Source organism: Schistocerca gregaria, chromosome 7, assembly GCF_023897955.1.
Source record: "Schistocerca gregaria isolate iqSchGreg1 chromosome 7, iqSchGreg1.2, whole genome shotgun sequence".
Lineage (NCBI taxonomy): Eukaryota > Metazoa > Arthropoda > Insecta > Orthoptera > Acrididae > Schistocerca > Schistocerca gregaria.
The window spans coordinates 23262045-23287640 of NC_064926.1; positions in this window are offsets into that span (position 1 = coordinate 23262045).

A 25596-nucleotide genomic window follows, 5' to 3' on the forward strand; every position below is an offset into this window, starting at 1 on the left:
GTCTCCACAGTGAAACGAGTGAGCGTGTACATTAAGGCACACAGATACTAGTGACTGCAACAGTGCCTTGCAAGCAGACGTGAGATCGTGGTACGCTGCTGCTAGAACAAAAACCTCTGTCTCCACGGTGAAACCTGTGAGCATGTACATTACGACACACAGATACTAGTGACTGCAACAACGCCTTGCAAGCAGACGTGAGATCATGGTACGCTGCTGTTAGAACAGACACCTCTGTCTCCACAGTGAAACCTGTGAGCGTATACATTACGGCACACACATACCAGTGACTGCAACAGCGCTTTGCAAGCAGACGGGAGATTGTGGTACGCTGCTGCTAGAACAAACACCTCTGTTTCCACAGTGGAACCTGTGAGTGTGTACATTACGGCTCACAGATACTAGTGACTGCAACAACGCCTTGCAAGGAGACGTGAGAACGTGGTACGCTGCTGCTAGAACAAACACCTCTGTCTCCACAGTGAAACAAGTGAGCGTGTACATTAAGGCACACAGATACTAGTGACTGCAACAGTGCCTTGCAAGCAGACGTGAGTTCGTGGTACGCTGCTGCTAGAACGAAAACCTCTGTCTCAACAGTGAAACCTGTGAGAGTGTTCATTACGGCACACAGATACTAGTGATTGCTACAGCGTCTTGCAAGCATACGTGAGATCGTGGTATGCTGCTGCTAGAACAAACACCTTTGTCTCCACAGTTGAACCTGTGAGTGTGTACATTATGGCACACAGATACTAGTGAATGCAACAGCGCCTTGCAAGCAGACGTGAGATAGTGGTAAGCTGCTGCTAGAACAAACACCTCTGTCTCCACAGTGAAACTTGTGGGCGTGTACATTACAGCACACAGATACTAGTGACTGCAACAGCGCCTTGCAAGCAGACGTAAGATCGTGGTATGCTGCAGCTAGAACAAACATCTATGTCTCCACAGTGAAACCTGTGAGTGTGTACATTACGGCACACAGATACTAGTGACTGCAACAGCGCCTTGCAAGCAAATGTGAGATGGTGGTACGCTGCTGCTAGAACAAACACCTTTGTCTCCCCAGTTGAACCTGTGAGTGGGTACATTATGGCACACAGATACTAGTGACTGCAACAACGGCTTGCAAGCAGACGTAGGATCGTGGTACGCTGCTGCTAGAACAAACACCACTGTCTCCACAGTGGAACCTGTGAGTGTGTACATTATGGCACACAGATACTAGTGACTGCAACAGCGCTTGCAAGCAGACGTGAGATCGTGGTACGCTGCTGCTAGAACAAACACCTCTGTCTCCACAGTGAATCCTGTGAGCGTGTACATTACAAAACACAGATACCAGTGACTGTAACATCCCCTTGCAAGCAGACGGGAGATCGTGGTACGCTGCTGCTAGAACAAACACCTCTGTCTCCGCAGTGAAACAAGTGAGCGTGTACATTAAGGCACACAGATACTAGTGACTGCAACAGTGCCTTGCAAGCAGACGTGAGTTCGTGGTACGCTGCTGCTAGAACGAAAACCTCTGTCTCAACAGTGAAACCTGTGAGAGTGTTCATTACGGCACACAGATACTAGTGATTGCTACAGCGTCTTGCAAGCATACGTGAGATCGTGGTATGCTGCTGCTAGAACAAACACCTTTGTCTCCTCAGTGGAACCTGTGAGTGTGTACATTATGGCACACAGATACTAGTGACTGCAACAGCGCTTGCAAGGAGATGTGAGACCGTGGTACGCTGCTGCTAGAACAAACATCTCTGTCTCTACAATGAATCCTGCGGGCGTGTACATTACTGCACACAGATACCAGTGACTGCAACAGCGCTTTGCAATGTAGACGGGAGATAATGGTAAGCTGCTCCTTGACAAACACCTCTGTCTCCACAGTGGAACCTATGAGCGTGTACTTTACGGCACACAGATACTAGTGACAGCAACAGCGCCTTGCAAGCATACGTGAGATCGTAGTGTGCTGCTGTTAGAAGAAACACCTCTGTCTCCACAGTGGAACCTGTGAGTGTGTACATTACGGCACACAAATACTAGTGACCGCAACAGCGCCTTGCAAGCAGACGTGAGATTTTGGTACGCTGCTGCTAGAACAAACACCTCAGTCTTCACAGTGAAATCTGTGGGCGTGTACATTACGGCACACAGATACTAGTGACTGCAACAGCTCCTTGCAAGCAGACGTGAGATCGTGGTGTGCTGCTGCTAGAACAAACACCGCTGTCTCCACAGTGAACCTGTGAGTGTGTACATTACGGCACACAGATACTAGTCACTGCAACAGCGCCTTGCAAGGACACGTGAGATTGTGGTACGCTGCTGCTAGAACAAACACCTTTGTCTCCACAGTGAAACCTGTGAGCGTGTACATTATGGCACACATATACTTGTGATTGCAACAGCATCTTGCAAGCATACGTGAGATCGTGGTATGCTGCTGCTAGAACAAACACCTCTGTCAACACAGTGAAACCTGTGAGAGTGTACATTACGTCACACAGATACTAGTGGCTACAACAGCGCCTTGCAAGCAGACGTGAGATCGTGGTACGCTGCTGCTAGAACAAACACCTTTGTCTCCACAGTGAAACGAGTGAGCGTGTACATTAAGGCACACAGATGCTAGTGACTGCAACAGTGCCTTGCAAGCAGACGTGAGATCATGGTACGCTGCTGTTAGAACAGACTCCTCTGTCTCCACATTGAAACCTGTGAGCATATACATTACGGCACACACATACCAGTGACTGCAACAGCGCTTTGCAAGCAGACGGGAGATTGTGGTACGCTGCTGCTAGAACAAACACCTCTGTCTCCACAGTGGAACCTGTGAGTGTGTACATTACGGCACACAGATACTAGTGACTGCAACAACGCCTTGCAAGGAGACGTGAGATCGTGGTACGCTGCTGCTAGAACAAACACCTCTGTCTCCACAGTGAAACAAGTGAGCGTGTACATTAAGGCACACAGATACTAGTGACTGCAACAGTGCCTTGCAAGCAGACGTGAGATCGTGGTACGCTGCTGCTAGAACCAAAACCTCTGTCTCAACAGTGAAACCTGTGAGAGTGTACATTACAGCACACAGATACTAGTGATTGCTACAGCGTCTTGCAAGCATACGTGAGATCGTGGTATGCTGCTGCTAAAACAAACACCTTTGTCTCCACAGTTGAACCTGTGAGTGTGTACATTATGGCACACAGATACTAGAGAATGCAACAGCGCCTTGCAAGCAGACGTGAGATCGTGGTAAGCTGCTGCTAGAACAAACACCTCTGTCTCCACAGTGAAACCTGTGAGCGTGTACATTACAGCCCACAGATACGAGTGACTGCAACAGCGCCTTCCAAGTATACGTGAGATCGTGGTACGCTGCTGCTAGAACAAACACCTCTGTCTCCACAGTGAAGCCTTTGAGCGTGTACATTACGGTACACAGATACCAGTGACTGCAACAGCGCCTTGCAAGCAGACGGGAGATCGTGGTACACTGCTGCTAGAACAAACACGACTGTCTCCACAGTGAAACCTGTGAACGTGTACATTACGGCACATAGATACTAGTGACTGCAACAGCGCCTTGCAAGGAGACGTGAGATAGTTGTACCCTGCTGCTAGAACAAACACCTCTGTCTCCACAGTGAAACTTGTGGGCGTGTACATTACAGCACACAGATACTAGTGACTGCAACAGCGCCTTGCAAGCAGACGTGAGATCGTGGTATGCTGCAGCTAGAACAAACATCTATGTCTCCACAATGAAACCTGTAAGTGTGTACATTACGGCACACAGATACTAGTGGCTGCAACAGCGCCTTGCAAGTATACGTGAGATCGTGGTACGCTGCTGCTAGAACAAACACCACTGTCTCCACAGTGGAACCTCTGAGTGTGTACATTATGGCACACAGATACTAGTGACTGCAACAGCGCTTGCAAGCAGACGTGAGATCGTGGTACGCTGCTGCTAGAACAAACACCTCTGTCTCCACATTGAATCCTGTGAGCGTGTACATCACGAAACACAGATACCAGTGACTGTAACATCGCCTTGCAAGCAGACGGGAGATCGTGGTATGCTGCTGCTGGAACAAACACCTCTGTCTCCACATTGAAACCTGTGAGTGTGTACATTACGGCACATAGATACTATTGACTGCAACAGCGCCTTGCAAGGAGACGTGAGATCGTGGTACGCTGCTGTTAGAACAGACATCTCTGTCTCCACAGTAAAACATGTGGGCGTGTACACTACTGCACACAGATACCAGTGACTGCAACAGCGCCTTCCAAGGTAGACGGGAGATCATGGTACGCTGCTCCTTGAACAAACACCTCTGTCTCCACAGTGAAACCTGTGAGCGTGTACATTACGGCACACAGATACTAGTGACTGCAACAGCGCCTTGCAAGCGGGCGTGAGATCCTGGTACGCTGCTGCTAGAACAAGCACCTCTGTCTCCACAGTGGAACCTGTGAGTGTGTACATTATGGCACACAGATACTAGTGACTGCAACAGCGCCTTGCAAGCAGACGTGAGATCGTGGTACGCTGCTGCTAGAACAAACACCTCTCTCTCAACAGTGAAACCTGTGAGCGTGTACATTACGGCACACAGATACTAGTGACTGCAACAGCGCCTTGCAAGCAAACGTGAGGTCGTGGTACGCTGCTGCTAGAACAAAAACCTCTGTCTCCACAGTGAAACCTGTGAGTGTGTACATTACGTCACACAGATACTAGTGACTACAACAGCGCCTCGCAAGCAGACGTGAGATCGCGGTACGTTGCTGCTAGAACAAACACCTCTGTCTCCACAGTGAAACAAGTGAGCGTGTACATTCAGGCACACAGATACTAGTGACTGCAACAGCGCCTTGCAAGGAGACGTGATATCGTGGTACACTGCTGCTAGAACAAACACCTCTGTATCCACAGTGAAACCTGTGAGCGTGTACATTACAGCACACAGATCTAGTGACTGCAACAGCGCCTTGCATCCAAACGTGAGATCGATGTACGATGCTGCTAGAACAAAAACCTCTGTCTCCACTGTGGAACCTGTGAGTGTGTACATTACGGCACACAGATACTATTGACTGCAACAGCGCCTTGCAAGCAGACGTGAAATAGTGGTTAGCTGCTGCTAGAACAAACACCTGTGTCTCCACAGTGAAACCTGTGAGTGTGTACATTACGTCACACGTATACTAGTGACTACATCAGCACCTTGCAAGCAGATGTGAGATCGTGGTACGCTGCTGCTACAACAAACACCTCTGTCTCCACAGTGAAATCTGTGAGCGTGTACATTACGTCACACAGATACTAGTGACTACAACAGCACCTTGCAAGCAGTCGTGAAATAGTGGTTAGCTGCTGCTAGAACAAACACCTCTGTCTCCACAGTGAAACCTGTGAGTGTGTACATTACGGCACATAGATACTAGTGACTGCAACAGCGCCTTGAGAGGAGAAGTGAGATCGTGGTACGCTGCTGCTAGAACAAACATCTCTGTCTCCACAGTGAAACCTGTGAGCGTGTACATTAAGGCACACAGATACCAGTGACTGCAACAGCGCTTTGCAAGCAGACGTGAGATCGTGGTACGCTGCTGCTAGAACAAACACCTCTGTCTAAACAGTGGAACCTCTGATCGTGTACATTACGGCACACAGATACTAGTGACTGCAACAGCGCCTTGCAAGGAGAAGTGAGATCGTGGTACGCTGCTGCTAGAACAAACACCTCTGTCTCCACAGTGAAACCTGTGAGCGTGTAAATTACGGCACACGGATACTAGTGACTGCAACAGCGCCTTGTAAGCAGACGTGACATCGTCGTACGCTGCTGCTACAACAAACACCTCTGTCTCCACAGTGGGACCTGTGAGCGTGCACACAGATACTAGTGACTGCAACAGCGCCTTGCAAGCAGACGTGAGATCGTGGTACGCTGAAGATCGAACAAACACCTCTGTACCCAGAATGAAACCTGTGATCATGTATATTACGGCACACTGATAGTAGTGACTGCAACAGCGCCTTGCAAGCAGACGTGAGATCGTGGTACGCCGCTGCTAGAACAAACACCTCTGTCTCCACAGTGAAACCTGTGAGCGTGTACACTATGGCCCAAAGATAGTAGTGACTGCAACAGCGCCTTGCAAGCAGACGTGAGATCGTTTTACGCTGCTGATAGAACAAACACCTCTGTCTAAACAGTGGAACCTGTTACCGTGTACATTACGGCACACAGATACTAGTGACTGCAACAGCGCCTTGCAAGGAGAAGTGAGATCGTGGTACGCTGCTGCTAGAACAAACACCTCTGTCTCCACAGTGAAACCTGTGATCATGTATATTACGGCACACTGATACTAGTGACTGCAACCGCGCCTTGCAAGCTGACGTGTCAGTGTCGTACGCTGCTGCTAGAACAAACACCTCTGTCTCCACAGTGAAACCTGTGAGAGTGTACATTACGGCACACAGATACTAGTGACTGCAACAGCGCTTTGGAAGCAGACGTGAGATCGTGGTACGCTGCTGATAGAACAAACACCTCTGTCTCCAGAGTGAAGCCAGTGAACGTGTACATTAAGGCACACAGATACTCGTGACTGCAACAACGCTTTGCAAGCAGACGTGACATCGTGGTACGCTGCTGCTAGAACAGACAGCTCTGCCTCCACAGTGAAGCCTGTGAGCGTGTACATTACGGCACATAGATACTAGTGATTGAAATAGCGTCTTGCAAGCATACGTGAGATCGTGGTATGCTGGTGTTAGAACAAACACCTCTGTCTCCACAGTGAAACCTGTGAGTGTGTACATTACGTCACACAGATACTAGTGACTACAACAGCGCCTCACAAGCAGACGTGATATCATGGTACGTTGCTGCTAGAACAAACACCTCTGTCTCCACAGTGAAACAAGTGAGCGTGTACATTAAGGCACACAGATACTAGTGACTGCAACAGCGCCTTGCAAGGAGACCTGATATCGTGGTACGCTGCTGCTAGAACAAATACCTCTGTCTCCACAGTGAAACCTGTGAGCGTGTACATTACGGCACAAATATACTAGTGGCTGCAGCTGCGTCTTGCAAGCATACGTGAGATCGTGGTACGCTGCTGCTAGAACTAACACCTCTGTCTCCACAGTGAACCCTGTGAGTGTGTACATTACGGCACACAGATACTAGTGACTGCACCAGCGCCTTGCAAGCAGACGTGAGGTCGTGGTACGCTGCTGCTAGAACAAACACCTCTGTCTCCTCAGGGAAACCTGTGAGCGTGTACATTACGGCACACAGATACTAGTGACTGCAACAGCGCCTTGCAAGCAGACGTGATATCATGGTACGTTGCTGCTAGAACAAACACCTCTGTCTCCACAGTGAAACAAGTGAGCCTGTACATTAAGGCACAAAGATACTAGTGACTGCAACAGCGCCTTGCAAGGAGACCTGATATCGTGGTACGCTGCTGCTAGAACAAACACCTCTGTCTCCACAGTGAAACCTGTCAGCGTGTACATTACTGCACACAGATACTAGTGACTGCAACAGCGCCTTGCAAGCGGACGTGAGATCAAGGTACGCTGCTGCTAGAACAAACACCTCTGTCTCCACAGTGAAACCTGTGAGTGTGTACATTACGTCACACAGGTACTAGTGACTACAACAGCGCCTCGCAAGCAGACGTGAGATCGCGGTACGTTGCTGCTAGAACAAACACCTCTGTCTCCACAGTGAAACAAGTGAGCCTGTACATTAAGGCACAAAGATACTAGTGACTGCAACAGCGCCTTGCAAGGAGACCTGATATCGTGGTACGCTGCTGCTAGAACAAACACCTCTATCTCCACAGTGAAACCTGTGAGCGTGTACATTACTGCACAGAAATACTAGTGACTGCAACAGCGCCTTGCAAGCAGACGTGAGATCGTGGTACGCTGCTGCTAGAACAAACACCTCTGTCTCCACAGTGAAACCTGTGAGCGTGTACATTACGGCACACATATACCAGTGACTGCAACAGCGCCTTGCAAGGAGACCTGATATCGTGGTACGCTGCTGCTAGAACAAACACCTCTGTCTCCACAGTGAACCCTGTGAGTGTGTACATTACGTCACACAGATACTAGTGACTACAACAGCACCTTGCAAGCAGACGTGAAATCGTGGTTAGCTGCTGCTAGAACAAAAACCTCTGTCTATACATTGAAACCTGAGAGTGTGTACATTACGGCACACAGATACTAGTGACTGCAACAGCGCCTTGCAAGCAGACGTGAGATCGTGGTACGCTGCTGCTAGAACAAACACCTCTGTCTCCACAGTGAAACCTGTGAGCGTGTACATTACGGCACACATATACTAGTGACTGCAGCAGTGTCTTGCAAGCATACGTGAGATCGTGGTACGCTGCTGCTAGAACTAACACCTCTGTCTCCACAGTGAACCCTGTGAGTGTGTACATTACGTCACACAGATACTAGTGACTACAGCAGCACCTTGCAAGCAGACGTGAAATCGTGTTTAGCTGCTGCTAGAACAAAAACCTCTGTCTATACACTGAAACCTGTGAGTGTGTACATTACGGCACACAGATACTAGTGACTGCAACAGCGCCTTGCAAGCAGACGTGAGATCGTGGTACGCTGCTGCTAGAACAAACACCTCTGTCTCCACAGTGAAACCTGTGAGCGTGTACATTACGGCACACATATACTAGTGACTGCAGCAGTGTCTTGCAAGCATACGTGAGATCGTGGTACGCTGCTGCTAGAACTAACACCTCTGTCTCCACAGTGAACCCTGTGAGTGTGTACATTACGGCACACAGATACTAGTGACTGCAACAGTGCCTTGCAAGCAGACGTGAGATCGTGGTACGCTGCTGCTAGAACAAAAACCTCTGTCTATACATTGAAACCTGTGAGTGTGTACATTACGTCACACAGATACTAGTGACTACAACAGCGCCTTGCATATAGACGTGAGATCGTGGTACGCTGCTGCTAGAACAAAAACCTCTGTCTCCACAGTGAAACCTGTGAGCGTGTACATTACGGCACATAGATACTAGTGATTGCAACAGCGTCTTGCAAGTATACGTGAGATTGTGGTATGCTGCTGTTAGAACAAACACCTCTGTCTCCACAGTGAAACCTGTGAGTGTGTACAGTACGTCACACAGGTACTAGTGACTACAACAGCGCCTCGCAAGCAGACGTGAGATCGCGGTACGTTGCTGCTAGAACAAACACCTCTGTCTCCACAGTGAAACAAGTGAGCGTGTACATTAAGGCACACAGATACTAGTTACTGCAACAGCGCCTTGCAAGGATACCTGATATCGTGGTACGCAGCTGCTAGAACAAACACCTCTGTCTCCACAGTGAAACCTGTGAGCGTGTACATTACTGCACAGAGATACTAGTGACTGCAACAGCGCCCAGCAAGCAGACGTGAGATCGTGGTACGCTGCTGCTAGAACAAACACCTCTGTCTCCACAGTGAAACCTGTGAGCGTGTACATTACGGCAGACATATACTAGTGACTGCAGCAGCGTCTTGCAAGCATACGTGAGATCGTGGTACGCTGCTGCTAGAACTAACACCTCTGTCTCCACAGTGAACCCTGTGAGTGTGTACATTACGGCACACAGATACTAGTGACTGCACCAGCGCCTTGCAAGCAGACATGAGGTCGTGGTTCGCTGCTGCTAGAACAAACACCTCTGTCTCCTCAGTGAAACCTGTGAGCGTGTACATTATGGCACACAGATACTAGTGACTGCAACAGCGCCTTGCAAGCAGACGTGATATCATGGTACACTGCTGCTAGAACAAATACCTCTGTCTCCACAGTGAAACCTGTGAGTGTGTACATTACGGCACACAGCTGCTAGTGGCTGCAACAGCGCCTTGCAAGCAGACGGGAGATCGTAGTATGCTGCAGCTAGAACAAACACCTCTGTCTATAGAGTGAAACCTGTGAGTGTGTACATTACGTCACACAGATACTAGAGACTACAACAGCGCCTTGCAAGCAGACGTGAGATGGTGGCACGCTGCTGCTAGAACAAACACCTCTGTCTCCACAGTGAAACCAGAGAGCGTGTACATTAAGGCACACAGATACTAGTGACTGCAACAGTGCCTTGCAAGCAGACGTGAGATCGTGGTACGCTGCTGGTAGAACAAAAACCTCTGTCTATACAGTGAAACCTGTTAGTGTATACATTACGTCATACAGATACTAGTGACTACAACAGCGCCTTGCAAGCAGACGTGAGATCGTGGTAAGGTGCTGTTAGAACAAACACCTCTATCTCCACAGTGAAACCTGTGAGTGTGTACATTACGTCACACAAATACTAGTGACTACAACAGCGCCTCGCAAGCAGACGTGAGATCGCGGTACGTTGCTGCTAGAACAAACACCTCTGTCTCCACAGTGAAACAAGTGAGCGTATACATTAAGGCACACAGATACTAGTGACTGCAACAGCGCCTTGCAAGGAGACCTGATATTGTGGTACGCTGCTGCTAGAACAAACACCTCTGTCTCCACAGTGAAACCTGTGAGCGTGTACATTACTGCACACAGATACTAGTGACTGCAACAGAGCCTTGCAAGCAGACGTGAGATCGTGGTACGCTGCTGCTAGAACAAACACCTCTGTCTCCACAGTGAAACCTGTGAGCGTGTACATTGCGGCACACATATACTAGTGACTGCAGCAGCGTCTTGCAAGCATACGTGAGATCGTGGTACGCTGCTGCTAGAACTAACACCTCTATCTCCACAGTGAACCCTGTGAGTGTGTACATTACGGCACACAGATACTAGTGACTTTACCAGCGCCTCGCAAGGAGACCTGAGGTCGTGGTACGCTGCTGCTAGAACAAACACCTCTGTCTCCTCAGTGAAACCTGTGAGCGTGTACATTACGGCACACAGATACTAGTGACTGCAACAGCGCCTTGCAAGCAGACGTGATATCATGGTACGCTGCTGCTAGAACAAATACCTCTGTCTCTACAGTAAAACCTGTGAGTGTGTACATTACGGCACACAGATGCTAGTGATTGCAACAGCGCCTTGCAAGCAGATGGGAGATCGTAGTACGCTGCTGCTAGAACAAAAACCTCTGTCTATACAGTGAAACCTGTGAGTGTGTACATTACGTCACACAGATACTAGTGACTACAACAGCGCCTTGCAAGCACACGTGAGATGGTGGTACGCTGCTGCTAGAACAAACACCTCTGTCTCCACAGTGAAACCAGTGAGCGTGTACATTAAGGCACACAGATACTAGTGACTGCAACAGTGCCTTGCAAGCAGACGTGAGATCGTGGTACGCTGCTGCTAGAACAAAAACCTCTGTCTATACAGTGAAACCTGTGAGTGTGTACATTACGTCACACAGACACTAGTGACTACAACAGCGCCTTGCAAGCAGACGTGAGATCGTGATACTCTGATGCTAGAACAAAAACCACTGTCTCCACAGTGAAACCTGTGAGCGTGTACATTACGGCATACAGATACTAGTGATTGACACAGCATCTTACAAGCATTGGTGACATCGTGGTATGCTGCTGCTAGAACAAATACCTCTGTCTATACAGTGAAACCTGTGAGTGTGTACATTACGTCACACAGATACTAGTGACTACAACAACGCCTTGCAAGCAGAAGTGAGATCGTGGTACGCTGCTGCTAGAACAAACACCTCTGTCTCCACAGTGATACCAGTGAGCGTGTACATTAAGGCACACAGATACTAGTGACTACAACAGCGCCTCGCAAGCAGACGTGAGATCGCGGTACGTTGCTGCTAGAACAAACACCTCTGTCTCCACAGTAAAACAAGTGAGCGTGTACATTAAGGCACACAGATACTAGTTACTGCAACAGCGCCTTGCAAGGATACCTGATATCGTGGTACGCAGCTGCTAGAACAAACACCTCTGTCTCCACAGTGAAACCTGTGAGCGTGTACATTACTGCACAGAGATACTAGTGACTGCAACAGCGCCCAGCAAGCAGACGTGAGATCGTGGTACGCTGCTGCTAGAACAAACACCTCTGTCTCCACAGTGAAACCTGTGAGCGTGTACATTACGGCAGACATATACTAGTGACTGCAGCAGCGTCTTGCAAGCATACGTGAGATCGTGGTACGCTGCTGCTAGAACTAACACCTCTGTCTCCACAGTGAACCCTGTGAGTGTGTACATTACGGCACACAGATACTAGTGACTGCACCAGCGCCTTGCAAGCAGACATGAGGTCGTGGTACGCTGCTGCTAGAACAAACACCTCTGTCTCCTCAGTGAAACCTGTGAGCGTGTACATTACGTCACACAGATACTAGAGACTACAACAGCGCCTTGCAAGCAGACGTGAGATGGTGGCACGCTGCTGCTAGAACAAACACCTCTGTCTCCACAGTGAAACCAGAGAGCGTGTACATTAAGGCACACAGATACTAGTGACTGCAACAGTGCCTTGCAAGCAGACGTGAGATCGTGGTACGCTGCTGGTAGAACAAAAACCTCTGTCTATACAGTGAAACCTGTTAGTGTATACATTACGTCATACAGATACTAGTGACTACAACAGCGCCTTGCAAGCAGACGTGAGATCGTGGTAAGGTGCTGTTAGAACAAACACCACTATCTCCACACTGAAACCTGTGAGTGTGCACATTACGTCACACAAATACTAGTGACTACAACAGCGCCTCGCAGGCAGACGTGAGATCGCGGTACGTTGCTGCTAGAACAAACACCTCTGTCTCCACAGTGAAACAAGTGAGCGTATACATTAAGGCACACAGATACTAGTGACTGCAACAGCGACTTGCAAGGAGACCTGATATTGTGGTACGCTGCTGCTAGAACAAACACCTCTGTCTCCACAGTGAAACCTGTGAGCGTGTACATTGCGGCACACATATACTAGTGACTGCAGCAGCGTCTTGCAAGCATACGTGAGATCGTGGTACGCTGCTGCTAGAACTAACACCTCTATCTCCACAGTGAACCCTGTGAGTGTGTACATTACGGCACACAGATACTAGTGACTTTACCAGCGCCTTGCAAGGAGACCTGAGGTCGTGGTACGCTGCTGCTAGAACAAACACCTCTGTCTCCTCAGTGAAACCTGTGAGCGTGTACATTACGGCACACAGATACTAGTGACTGCAACAGCGCCTTGCAAGCAGACGTGATATCATGGTACGCTGCTGCTAGAACAAATACCTCTGTCTCTACAGTGAAACCTGTGAGTGTGGACATTACGGCACACAGATGCTAGTGATTGCAACAGCGCCTTGCAAGCAGATGGGAGATCGTAGTACGCTGCTGCTAGAACAAAAACCTCTGTCTATACAGTGAAACCTGTGAGTGTGTACATTACGTCACACAGATACTAGTGACTACAACAGCGCCTTGCAAGCAGACGTGAGATGGTGGTACGCTGCTGCTAGAACAAACACCTCTGTCTCCACAGTGAAACCAGTGAGCGTGTACATTAAGGCACACAGATACTAGTGACTGCAACAGTGCCTTGCAAGCAGACGTGAGATCGTGGTACGCTGCTGGTAGAACAAAAACCTCTGTCTATACAGTGAAACCTGTGAGTGTGTACATTACGTCACACAGACACTAGTGACTACAACAGCGCCTTGCAAGCAGACGTGATATCATGGTACGCTGCTGCTAGAACAAATACCTCTGTCTCCACAGTGATACCAGTGAGCGTGTACATTAAGGCACACAGATACTAGTGACTACAACAGCGCCTTGCAAGCAGACGTGAGATCGTGGTACGCTGCTGCTAGAACAAACACCTCTGTCTCCACAGTGAAACCTGTGAGCGTGTACATTGCGGCACACATATACTAGTGACTGCAGCAGCGTCTTGCAAGCATACGTGAGATCGTGGTACGCTGCTGCTAGAACTAACACCTCTGTCTCCACAGTGAACCCTGTGAGTGTGTACATTACGGCACACAGATACTAGTGACTGCACCAGCGCCTTGCAAGCAGACATGAGGTCGTGGTACGCTGCTGCTAGAACAAACACCTCTGTCTCCTCAGTGAAACCTGTGAGCGTGTACATTATGGCACACAGATACTAGTGACTGCAACAGCGCCTTGCAAGCAGACGTGATATCATGGTACACTGCTGCTAGAACAAATACCTCTGTCTCCACAGTGAAACCTGTGAGTGTGTACATTACGGCACACAGCTGCTAGTGGCTGCAACAGCGCCTTGCAAGCAGACGGGAGATCGTAGTACGCTGCAGCTAGAACAAACACCTCTGTCTATAGAGTGAAACCTGTGAGTGTGTACATTACGTCACACAGATACTAGAGACTACAATAGCGCCTTGCAAGCAGACGTGAGATGGTGGCACGCTGCTGCTAGAACAAACACCTCTGTCTCCACAGTGAAACCAGAGAGCGTGTACATTAAGGCACACAGATACTAGTGACTGCAACAGTGCCTTGCAAGCAGACGTGAGATCGTGGTACGCTGCTGGTAGAACAAAAACCTCTGTCTATACAGTGAAACCTGTTAGTGTATACATTACGTCATACAGATACTAGTGACTACAACAGCGCCTTGCAAGCAGACGTGAGATCGTGGTAAGGTGCTGTTAGAACAAACACCTCTATCTCCACAGTGAAACCTGTGAGTGTGTACATTACGTCACACAAATACTAGTGACTACAACAGCGCCTCGCAAGCAGACGTGATATCGCGGTACGTTGCTGCTAGAACAAACACCTCTGTCTCCACAGTGAAACAAGTGAGCGTATACATTAAGGCACACAGGTACTAGTGACTGCAACAGCGCCTTGCAAGGAGACCTGATATTGTGGTACGCTGCTGCTAGAACAAACACCTCTGTCTCCACAGTGAAACCTGTGAGCGTGTACATTACTGCACACAGATACTAGTGACTGCAACAGAGCCTTGCAAGCAGACGTGAGATCGTGGTACGCTGCTGCTAGAACAAACACCTCTGTCTCCACAGTGAAACCTGTGAGCGTGTACATTGCGGCACACATATACTAGTGACTGCAGCAGCGTCTTGCAAGCATACGTGAGATCGTGGTACGCTGCTGCTAGAACTAACACCTCTATCTCCACAGTGAACCCTGTGAGTGTGTACATTACGGCACACAGATACTAGTGACTTTACCAGCGCCTCGCAAGGAGACCTGAGGTCGTGGTACGCTGCTGCTAGAACAAACACCTCTGTCTCCTCAGTGAAACCTGTGAGCGTGTACATTACGGCACACAGATACTAGTGACTGCAACAGCGCCTTGCAAGCAGACGTGATATCATGGTACGCTGCTGCTAGAACAAATACCTCTGTCTCTACAGTAAAACCTGTGAGTGTGTACATTACGGCACACAGATGCTAGTGATTGCAACAGCGCCTTGCAAGCAGATGGGAGATCGTAGTACGCTGCTGCTAGAACAAAAACCTCTGTCTATACAGTGAAACCTGTGAGTGTGTACATTACGTCACACAGATACTAGTGACTACAACAGCGCCTTGCAAGCAGACGTGAGATGGTGGTACGCTGCTGCTAGAACAAACACCTCTGTCTCCACAGTGAAACCAGTGAGCGTGTACATTAAGGCACACAGATACTAGTGACTGCAACAGTGCCTTGCAAGCAGACGTGAGATCGTGGTACGCTGCTGCTAGAACAAAAACCTCTGTCTATACAGTGAAACCTGTGAGTGTGTACATTACGTCACACAGACACTAGTGACTACAACAGCGCCTTGCAAGCAGACGTGAGATCGTGATACTCTGATGCTAGAACAAAAACCACTGTCTCCACAGTGAAACCTGTGAGCGTGTACATTACGGCATACAGATACTAGTGATTGACACAGCATCTTACAAGCATTGGTGACATCGTGGTATGCTGCTGCTAGAACAAATACCTCTGTCTATACAGTGAAACCTGTGAGTGTGTACATTACGTCACACAGATACTAGTGACTACAACAACGCCTTGCAAGCAGAAGTGAGATCGTGGTACGCTGCTGCTAGAACAAACACCTCTGTCTCCACAGTGATACCAGTGAGCGTGTACATTAAGGCACACAGATACTAGTGACTACAACAGCGCCTCGCAAGCAGACGTGAGATCGCGGTACGTTGCTGCTAGAACAAACACCTCTGTCTCCACAGTAAAACAAGTGAGCGTGTACATTAAGGCACACAGATACTAGTTACTGCAACAGCGCCTTGCAAGGATACCTGATATCGTGGTACGCAGCTGCTAGAACAAACACCTCTGTCTCCACAGTGAAACCTGTGAGCGTGTACATTACTGCACAGAGATACTAGTGACTGCAACAGCGCCCAGCAAGCAGACGTGAGATCGTGGTACGCTGCTGCTAGAACAAACACCTCTGTCTCCACAGTGAAACCTGTGAGCGTGTACATTACGGCAGACATATACTAGTGACTGCAGCAGCGTCTTGCAAGCATACGTGAGATCGTGGTACGCTGCTGCTAGAACTAACACCTCTGTCTCCACAGTGAACCCTGTGAGTGTGTACATTACGGCACACAGATACTAGTGACTGCACCAGCGCCTTGCAAGCAGACATGAGGTCGTGGTATGCTGCTGCTAGAACAAACACCTCTGTCTCCTCAGTGAAACCTGTGAGCGTGTACATTACGTCACACAGATACTAGAGACTACAACAGCGCCTTGCAAGCAGACGTGAGATGGTGGCACGCTGCTGCTAGAACAAACACCTCTGTCTCCACAGTGAAACCAGAGAGCGTGTACATTAAGGCACACAGATACTAGTGACTGCAACAGTGCCTTGCAAGCAGACGTGAGATCGTGGTACGCTGCTGGTAGAACAAAAACCTCTGTCTATACAGTGAAACCTGTTAGTGTATACATTACGTCATACAGATACTAGTGACTACAACAGCGCCTTGCAAGCAGACGTGAGATCGTGGTAAGGTGCTGTTAGAACAAACACCACTATCTCCACAGTGAAACCTGTGAGTGTGTACATTACGTCACACAAATACTAGTGACTACAACAGCGCCTCGCAAGCAGACGTGAGATCGCGGTACGTTGCTGCTAGAACAAACACCTCTGTCTCCACAGTGAAACAAGTGAGCGTATACATTAAGGCACACAGATACTAGTGACTGCAACAGCGACTTGCAAGGAGACCTGATATTGTGGTACGCTGCTGCTAGAACAAACACCTCTGTCTCCACAGTGAAACCTGTGAGCGTGTACATTGCGGCACACATATACTAGTGACTGCAGCAGCGTCTTGCAAGCATACGTGAGATCGTGGTACGCTGCTGCTAGAACTAACACCTCTATCTCCACAGTGAACCCTGTGAGTGTGTACATTACGGCACACAGATACTAGTGACTTTACCAGCGCCTTGCAAGGAGACCTGAGGTCGTGGTACGCTGCTGCTAGAACAAACACCTCTGTCTCCTCAGTGAAACCTGTGAGCGTGTACATTACGGCACACAGATACTAGTGACTGCAACAGCGCCTTGCAAGCAGATGGGAGATCGTAGTACGCTGCTGCTAGAACAAAAACCTCTGTCTATACAGTGAAACCTGTGAGTGTGTACATTACGTCACACAGACACTAGTGACTACAACAGCGCCTTGCAAGCAGACGTGAGATCGTGATACTCTGATGCTAGAACAAAAACCACTGTCTCCACAGTGAAACCTGTGAGCGTGTACATTACGGCATACAGATACTAGTGATTGACACAGCATCTTACAAGCATTGGTGACATCGTGGTATGCTGCTGCTAGAACAAATACCTCTGCCTATACAGTGAAACCTGTGAGTGTGTACATTACGTCACACAGATACTAGTGACTACAACAACGCCTTGCAAGCAGAAGTGAGATCGTGGTACGCTGCTGCTAGAACAAACACCTCTGTCTCCACAGTGATACCAGTGAGCGTGTACATTAAGGCACACAGATACTAGTGACTACAACAGCGCCTCGCAAGCAGACGTGAGATCGCGGTACGTTGCTGCTAGAACAAACACCTCTGTCTCCACAGTGAAACAAGTGAGCGTGTACATTAAGGCACACAGATACTAGTTACTGCAACAGCGCCTTGCAAGGATACCTGATATCGTGGTACGCAGCTGCTAGAACAAACACCTCTGTCTCCACAGTGAAACCTGTGAGCGTGTACATTACTGCACAGAGATACTAGTGACTGCAACAGCGCCCAGCAAGCAGACGTGAGATCGTGGTACGCTGCTGCTAGAACAAACACCTCTGTCTCCACAGTGAAACCTGTGAGCGTGTACATTACGGCAGACATATACTAGTGACTGCAGCAGCGTCTTGCAAGAATACGTGAGATCGTGGTACGCTGCTGCTAGAACTAACACCTCTGTCTCCACAGTGAACCCTGTGAGTGTGTACATTACGGCACACAGATACTAGTGACTGCACCAGCGCCTTGCAAGCAGACATGAGGTCGTGGTACGCTGCTGCTAGAACAAACACCTCTGTCTCCTCAGTGAAACCTGTGAGCGTGTACATTACGTCACACAGATACTAGAGACTACAACAGCGCCTTGCAAGCAGACGTGAGATGGTGGCACGCTGCTGCTAGAACAAACACCTCTGTCTCCACAGTGAAACCAGAGAGCGTGTACATTAAGGCACACAGATACTAGTGACTGCAACAGTGCCTTGCAAGCAGACGTGAGATCGTGGTACGCTGCTGGTAGAACAAAAACCTCTGTCTATACAGTGAAACCTGTTAGTGTATACATTACGTCATACAGATACTAGTGACTACAACAGCGCCTTGCAAGCAGACGTGAGATCGTGGTAAGGTGCTGTTACAACAAACACCTCTATCTCCACAGTGAAACCTGTGAGTGTGTACATTACGTCACACAAATACTAGTGACTACAACAGCGCCTCGCAAGCAGACGTGAGATCGCGGTACGTTGCTGCTAGAACAAACACCTCTGTCTCCACAGTGAAACAAGTGAGCGTATACATTAAGGCACACAGATACTAGTGACTGCAACAGCGACTTGCAAGGAGACCTGATATTGTGGTACGCTGCTGCTAGAACAAACACCTCTGTCTCCACAGTGAAACCTGTGAGCGTGTACATTACTACACACAGATACTAGTGACTGCAACAGAGCCTTGCAAGCAGACGTGAGATCGTGGTACGCTGCTGCTAGAACAAACACCTCTGTCTCCACAGTGAAACTTGTGAGCGTGTACATTGCGGCACACATATACTAGTGACTGCAGCAGCGTCTTGCAAGCATACGTGAGATCGTGGTACGCTGCTGCTAGAACTAACACCTCTATCTCCACAGTGAACCCTGTGAGTGTGTACATTACGGCACACAGATACTAGTGACTTTACCAGCGCCTTGCAAGGAGACCTGAGGTCGTGGTACGCTGCTGCTAGAACAAACACCTCTGTCTCCTCAGTGAAACCTGTGAGCGTGTACATTACGTCACACAGATACTAGTGACTGCAACAGCGCCTTGCAAGCAGACGGGAGATCGTGGTACGCTGCTGCTAGAACAAACACCTCTGTCTCCAGAGTGAAACCTGTGCGCATTCAAATTACGGCCCACAGATACTGTGATACAATCAGCGCCTTGCAAGCGGACGTGAGTTCTTGGTACGCTGCTGCTAGAACAAATACCTCTGTCTTCACAGTGAAACCTGTGGGCGTGTACATTACGGCACACAGATACTAGTGACTGCAACAGCGACTTGCAAGCAAAAGTGAGATCGTGGCACGCTGCTGCTAGAACAAACACCTCTGTCTCCACAGTGAAACAAGTGAGCGTGTACATTAAGGCACACAGATACTAGTGACTGCAACAGCGCCTTGCAAGGAGACCTGATATCATGGTTCGCTGCTGCTAGAACAAAAACCTCTGTATCCACAGTGAAACCTGTAAGCGTGTACATTACGGCACACAGATCTACTTACTGCAACAGCGCCTTGCAACCAAACGTGAGATTGATGTACGCTGCTGCTAGAACAAAAACCTCTGTCTCCACAGTGGAACCTGTGAGTGTGTACATTACGGCACACAGGTACTAGTGACTGCAACAGCGCCTTGCCAGCAGACGTGATATCATGGTACGCTGCTGCTGGAACAAACACCTTTGTCTCCACAGTGAAGCCTGTGAGCGTGTACATTACGGCACACAGATACTAGTGACTGCAGCAGCGCCTTGCAAGCAGACGGGAGATTGTGGTACGCTTGCTGCTAGAGCAAATACCTCTGTCTCCACAGTGGACCCTGTGAGTGTGTACATTACGGCACACAGATACCAGTGACTGCAACAGCGCCTTGGAAGCATACGCTACATCGTGTTACGCTGCTGCTAGAACAAATACCTCTGTCCCCACAGTGGAACCTGTGAGTGTGTACATTAAGGCACACAGATACTAGTGACTGCAACAGCTCCTTGAGGGCAGACGTGATATCATGGTACGCTGCTGCTAGAACAAATACCTCTGTCTCCACAGTGAAACCTGTGAGTGTGTACGTTACGGCACACAGATGCTAGTGACCGCAACAGCGCCTTGGAAGCAGACGGGAGATCGTAGTACGCTGCTGCTAGAACAAACACCTCTGTCTATAAAGTGAAACCTGTGAGTGTGTACATTACGTCACACAGATACTAGTGACTACAACAGCGCCTTGCAAGCAGACGTGAGGTGGTGGTACGCTGCTGCTAGAACAAACACCTCTGTCTCCCCAGTGAAACCAGTGAGCGTGTACATTAAGGCACACAGATACTTGTGACTGCAACAGTGCCTTGCAAGCATACGTGAGATCGTGGTACGCTGCTGATAGATCAAACACCTCTGTCTCCAGAGTGAAACTGTGATCATGTACATTAAGGCACACAGATACTAGTGACTGCAACAACGCCTTGCAAGCAGACGTGAGATCGTGGTACGCTGCTGCTAGAACAAACACCTCTGTCTCCACAGTGAAACCTGTGAGCGTGTACATTACGGCACACAGATACTAGTGACTGCAACAGCGCCTTGCAAGCAGAGGTGAGAAAGTGGTACGCTGCTGCTAGAGCAGACACCTCCGTTTCCACAGTGAAACCTGTGAGCGTGTACATTACGGCACATTGATACTAGTGATTGCAACAGCGTCTTGCAAGCATACGTGAGATTGTGGTATGCTGCTGTTAGAACAAACACCTCTTTCTCCACAATGAAATCTGTGAGCGTGTACATTACGGCACACTGATACTAGTGATTTGAACAGCGTCTGGCAAGCATACGTGAGATCGTGGTATGCTGCTGCTAGAACAAACACCTCTCTCTCCACATTGAAACCTGTGAGTGTGTACATTACGTCACACAGATACTCGTGACTACAACAGCGCGTTGCAAGCAGACGTGAGATCGAGGTTCGCTGCTGCTAGAACAAACACCTCTGTCTCCACAGTGAAACCAGTGAGCGTGTACATTACGGCACACAGATACTAGTGACTGCAACAGCGCCTTGCAAGCAGACGAGAGATGATGGTACGCTGCTGCTAGAACAAAAACCTCTGTCTCCACAGTGGAACCTGTGAGCGTGTACGTTACGGCACACAGATACTAGTGACTGCAACAGCGCCTTGGAAGCGGACATGAGATCGTGGTACGCTGCTGATAGAACAAACACCTCTGTCTCCAGAGTGAAACCAGTGACCGTGTTCATTAAGGCACACAGGTACTAGTGACTGCAACAACGCCTTGCGAGCAGACGTGAGATCGTGGCACACAGCTGCTAGAACAAACACATCTCCCTCCACAGTGAAACCTGTGAGCGTGTACATTACAGCACACAGATACTAGTGACTGCAACAGCGCCTTAGAAGCAAACGTGAGATCATGGTACGCTGCTGCTAGGACAAACACCACTGTCTCCACAGTGAAACCTGTGAGTGTGTACATTATGGCACACAGATACTAGTGACTGCAACAGCGCCTTGCAAGCAGCCGTGAGGACGTGGTACGCTGCTGCTAGAACAGACACCTCTGTCTCCACAGTGAAACCTGTGAGCGTGTACATTACGGCACATAGATACTAGTGATTGCAACAGCGTCTTGCAAGCTTACGTGAGATCATGGTATGCTGCTGTTAGAACAAACACCTCTGTCTCCACAGTGATACAAGTGAGCGAGTACATTAAGGCACAAAGATACTAGTGACTGCAACAGCGCCTTGCAAGGAGACGTGAGATCGTGGTACGCTGCTGCTAGAACAAACACTTCTGTATCCACAGTGAAACCTGTGAGCGTGTACATTACGGCACACAGATCTAGTGACTGCAACAGCACCTTGCAAGCAGACGGGAGATCGTGGTACGCTGCTGCTAGAACAAACACCTCTGTCTCCACAGTGAATCCTGTGAGTGTGACCATTACCGCACACAGATACTAGTGACTGCAACAGCACCTTGCAAGCAGATGTTAGATTGTGGTACGCTGCTGCTAGAACCAATACCTCTGTCTCCACAGTGGAACCTGTGAGTGTATACATTACGGCACACAGATACTAGTGACTGCAACAGCGCCTTGGAATCAAACGTGAGGACATGGTACGCTGCTGCTAGAAGAAACACCCCAGACTCGACAGTGAAACCTGTGAGCGTGTACATCACGGCACACAGATACTAGTGACTGCAACAGCGCCTTGCAAGCAGACGTGAGATCGTGGTGTGCTGCTGCTAGAACCAACTCCTCTGTCTCCACAGTGAAACCAGTGAGCTTGTAGATTAAGGCACACATATACTAGTGACTGCAACAGTGCCTTGCAAGCAGAGGTGAGATGGTGGTACGTTGCTGCTAGAACAAAAACCTCTGTCTCCACAGTGAAACCTGTGAGCGTGTACATTACGGCACACAGATACTAGTGATTGCAACAGCATCTTGCAAGCATATGTGATATCGTGGTATCCTGCTGCTAGAACAAACACCTCTGTCTATACAGTGAAACCTGTGAGTGTGTACATTACGCCACACAGATACTAGTGACTACAATAGCGCCTTGCAAGCAGACGTGAGATCGTGGTACGCTGCTGCTAGAACAAACACCTCTGTCTCCACAGTGAAACCAGTGAGCGTGTACATTAAGGTAAACAGATACTAGTGACTGCAACAGTGCCTTGCAAGCAGACGTGAGATCTTGGTACGCTGCTGCCAGAACAAAAACTTCTGTCTCCACAGTGAAACCTGTGAGCGTGTACATTTCGGCACACTGATACTAATGACTGCAACAGCGTCTTGCAAGCAGACGTGAGATCATGGTACGCTGCTGCTAGAACAGACACCTCTGTCTCCACAGTGAAACCTGTGACCGTGTACATTACGGCACACAGATACCAGTGACTGCAACAGCGCTTTGCAAGCAGACGGGAAATCGTGGTACGCGGCTGCTAGAACAAACACCTCTGTCACCACCGTGGAACCTGTGAGTGTGTACATTACGGCACAAAGATACTAGTGACTGCAACAATGCCTTGCAAGGAGACGTGAGATCGTGGTACGCTGCTGCTAGAACAAACACCTCTGTCTCCACAGTGAAACCTATGAGCGTGTACATTACGGCACACAAATACTAGTGATTGCAATAGCGTATTGCAAGCATACGTGAGATCGTGGTTTACTGCTGCTAGAACAAACACCTCTGTCTCCACAGTGAAACCTGTGAGTGTGTACAATACGTCACACAGATACTAGTGACTACAACAGCGCCTTGCAATCAGACGCGAGATCGTGGTAAGCTGCTGGTGGAACAACACATTTGTTTCCAAAGTTGAACCTGTGAGCGTGTACATTACGGCACACAGATACTAGTGACTGCAACAGCGCTTTGCTATCAGACGTGAGATCGTGGTAAGCTGCTGCTAGAACAAACACTTCTGTCTCCACAGTGAAGCCTGTGGGCACGCAAATTGCGGCCCACAGATACTAGTGGTTCCAACACCGCCTTGCAAACAGACGTGAGATCGTGGTACGCTGCTGCTAGAACAAACACCTCTGTCTCCAGAGTGGAACCTGTGAGTGTGCACATTATGGCACACAGATACTAGTGTCTGCAACAGCGCCTTGCAAGGACACGTGAGATCGTTGTACGCTGCTGCTAGAACAAACACCTCTGTCTCCACAGTGAAACCTGTGAGCGTGTACATTACGGCACACAGATACCAGTGATTGCACTGCGCCTTGCAAGCAGACGTGAGATCGTGGTACGCTGCTGCTAGAACAAACACCTCTGTCTCCACAGTGAAACCTGTGAGCGTCTACATTACGGCCCACAGATACCAGTGACTGCAACAGCGCCTTGCAAGCAGACGGGAGATCGTATTACGCTGCTCCTTGAACAAACACCTCTGTCTCCACAGTGAAACCTGTGAGTGTGTACATTGCGGCACACAGATACTAGTGACTGCAACAGCGCCTTGCAAGCAGACGGGAGATCGTGGTACGCTGCTGCTAGAACAAACACCTCAGTGTATACAGTGAAACCTGTGATAGTGTACATTACGTCACACAGATACTAGTGACTACTACAGCGCCTTGCAAGCATACGTGAGATCGTGGTACGCTGCTGCTAGAACAAATACCTCTGTCTCCACAGTGAAACCAGTGAGCTTGTACATTAAGGCACACAGATACTAGTGACTGCAACAGTGCCTTGCAAGCAGACGTGAGATCGTGGTACGCTGCTGCTAGAACAAAAACCTCTGTCTCCACAGTGAAACCTGTGAGCGTGTACATTACGGCACACAGATACTAGTGATTGCAACAGCATCTTGCAAGCATACGTGAGATCGTGGTATGCTGCTGCTAGAACAAACACCTCTGTCTATACAGTGAAACCTGTGAGTGTGTACTTTACGTCACACAGATACTAGTGACTACAACAGCGCCTTGCAAGCATACGTGAGATCGTGGTACGCTGCTGCTAGAACAAATACCTCTGTCTCCACAGTGAAACCAGTGAGCTTGTACATTAAGGCACACAGATACTAGTGACTGCAACAGTGCCTTGCAAGCAGACGTGAGATCGTGGTACGCTGCTGCTAGAACAAAAACCTCTGTCTCCACAGTGAAACCTGTGAGCGTGTACATTACGGCACACAGATACTAGTGATTGCAACAGCATCTTGCAAGCATACGTGAGATCGTGGTATGCTGCTGCTAGAACAAACACCTCTGTCTCCACAGTGGAACCTGTGAGTGTGTACATTACGGCACAAAGATACTAGTGACTGCAACAATGCCTTGCAAGGAGACGTGAGATCGTGATACGCTGCTGCTAGAACAAACACCTCTGTCTCCAGAGTGGAACCTGTGAGTGTGTACATTATGGCACACAGATACTTGTGACTGCAAGAGCGCTTTGCAAGCAGACGTGAGATCATGGTAAGCTGCTGCTAGAACAAACACTTCTGTCTCCACA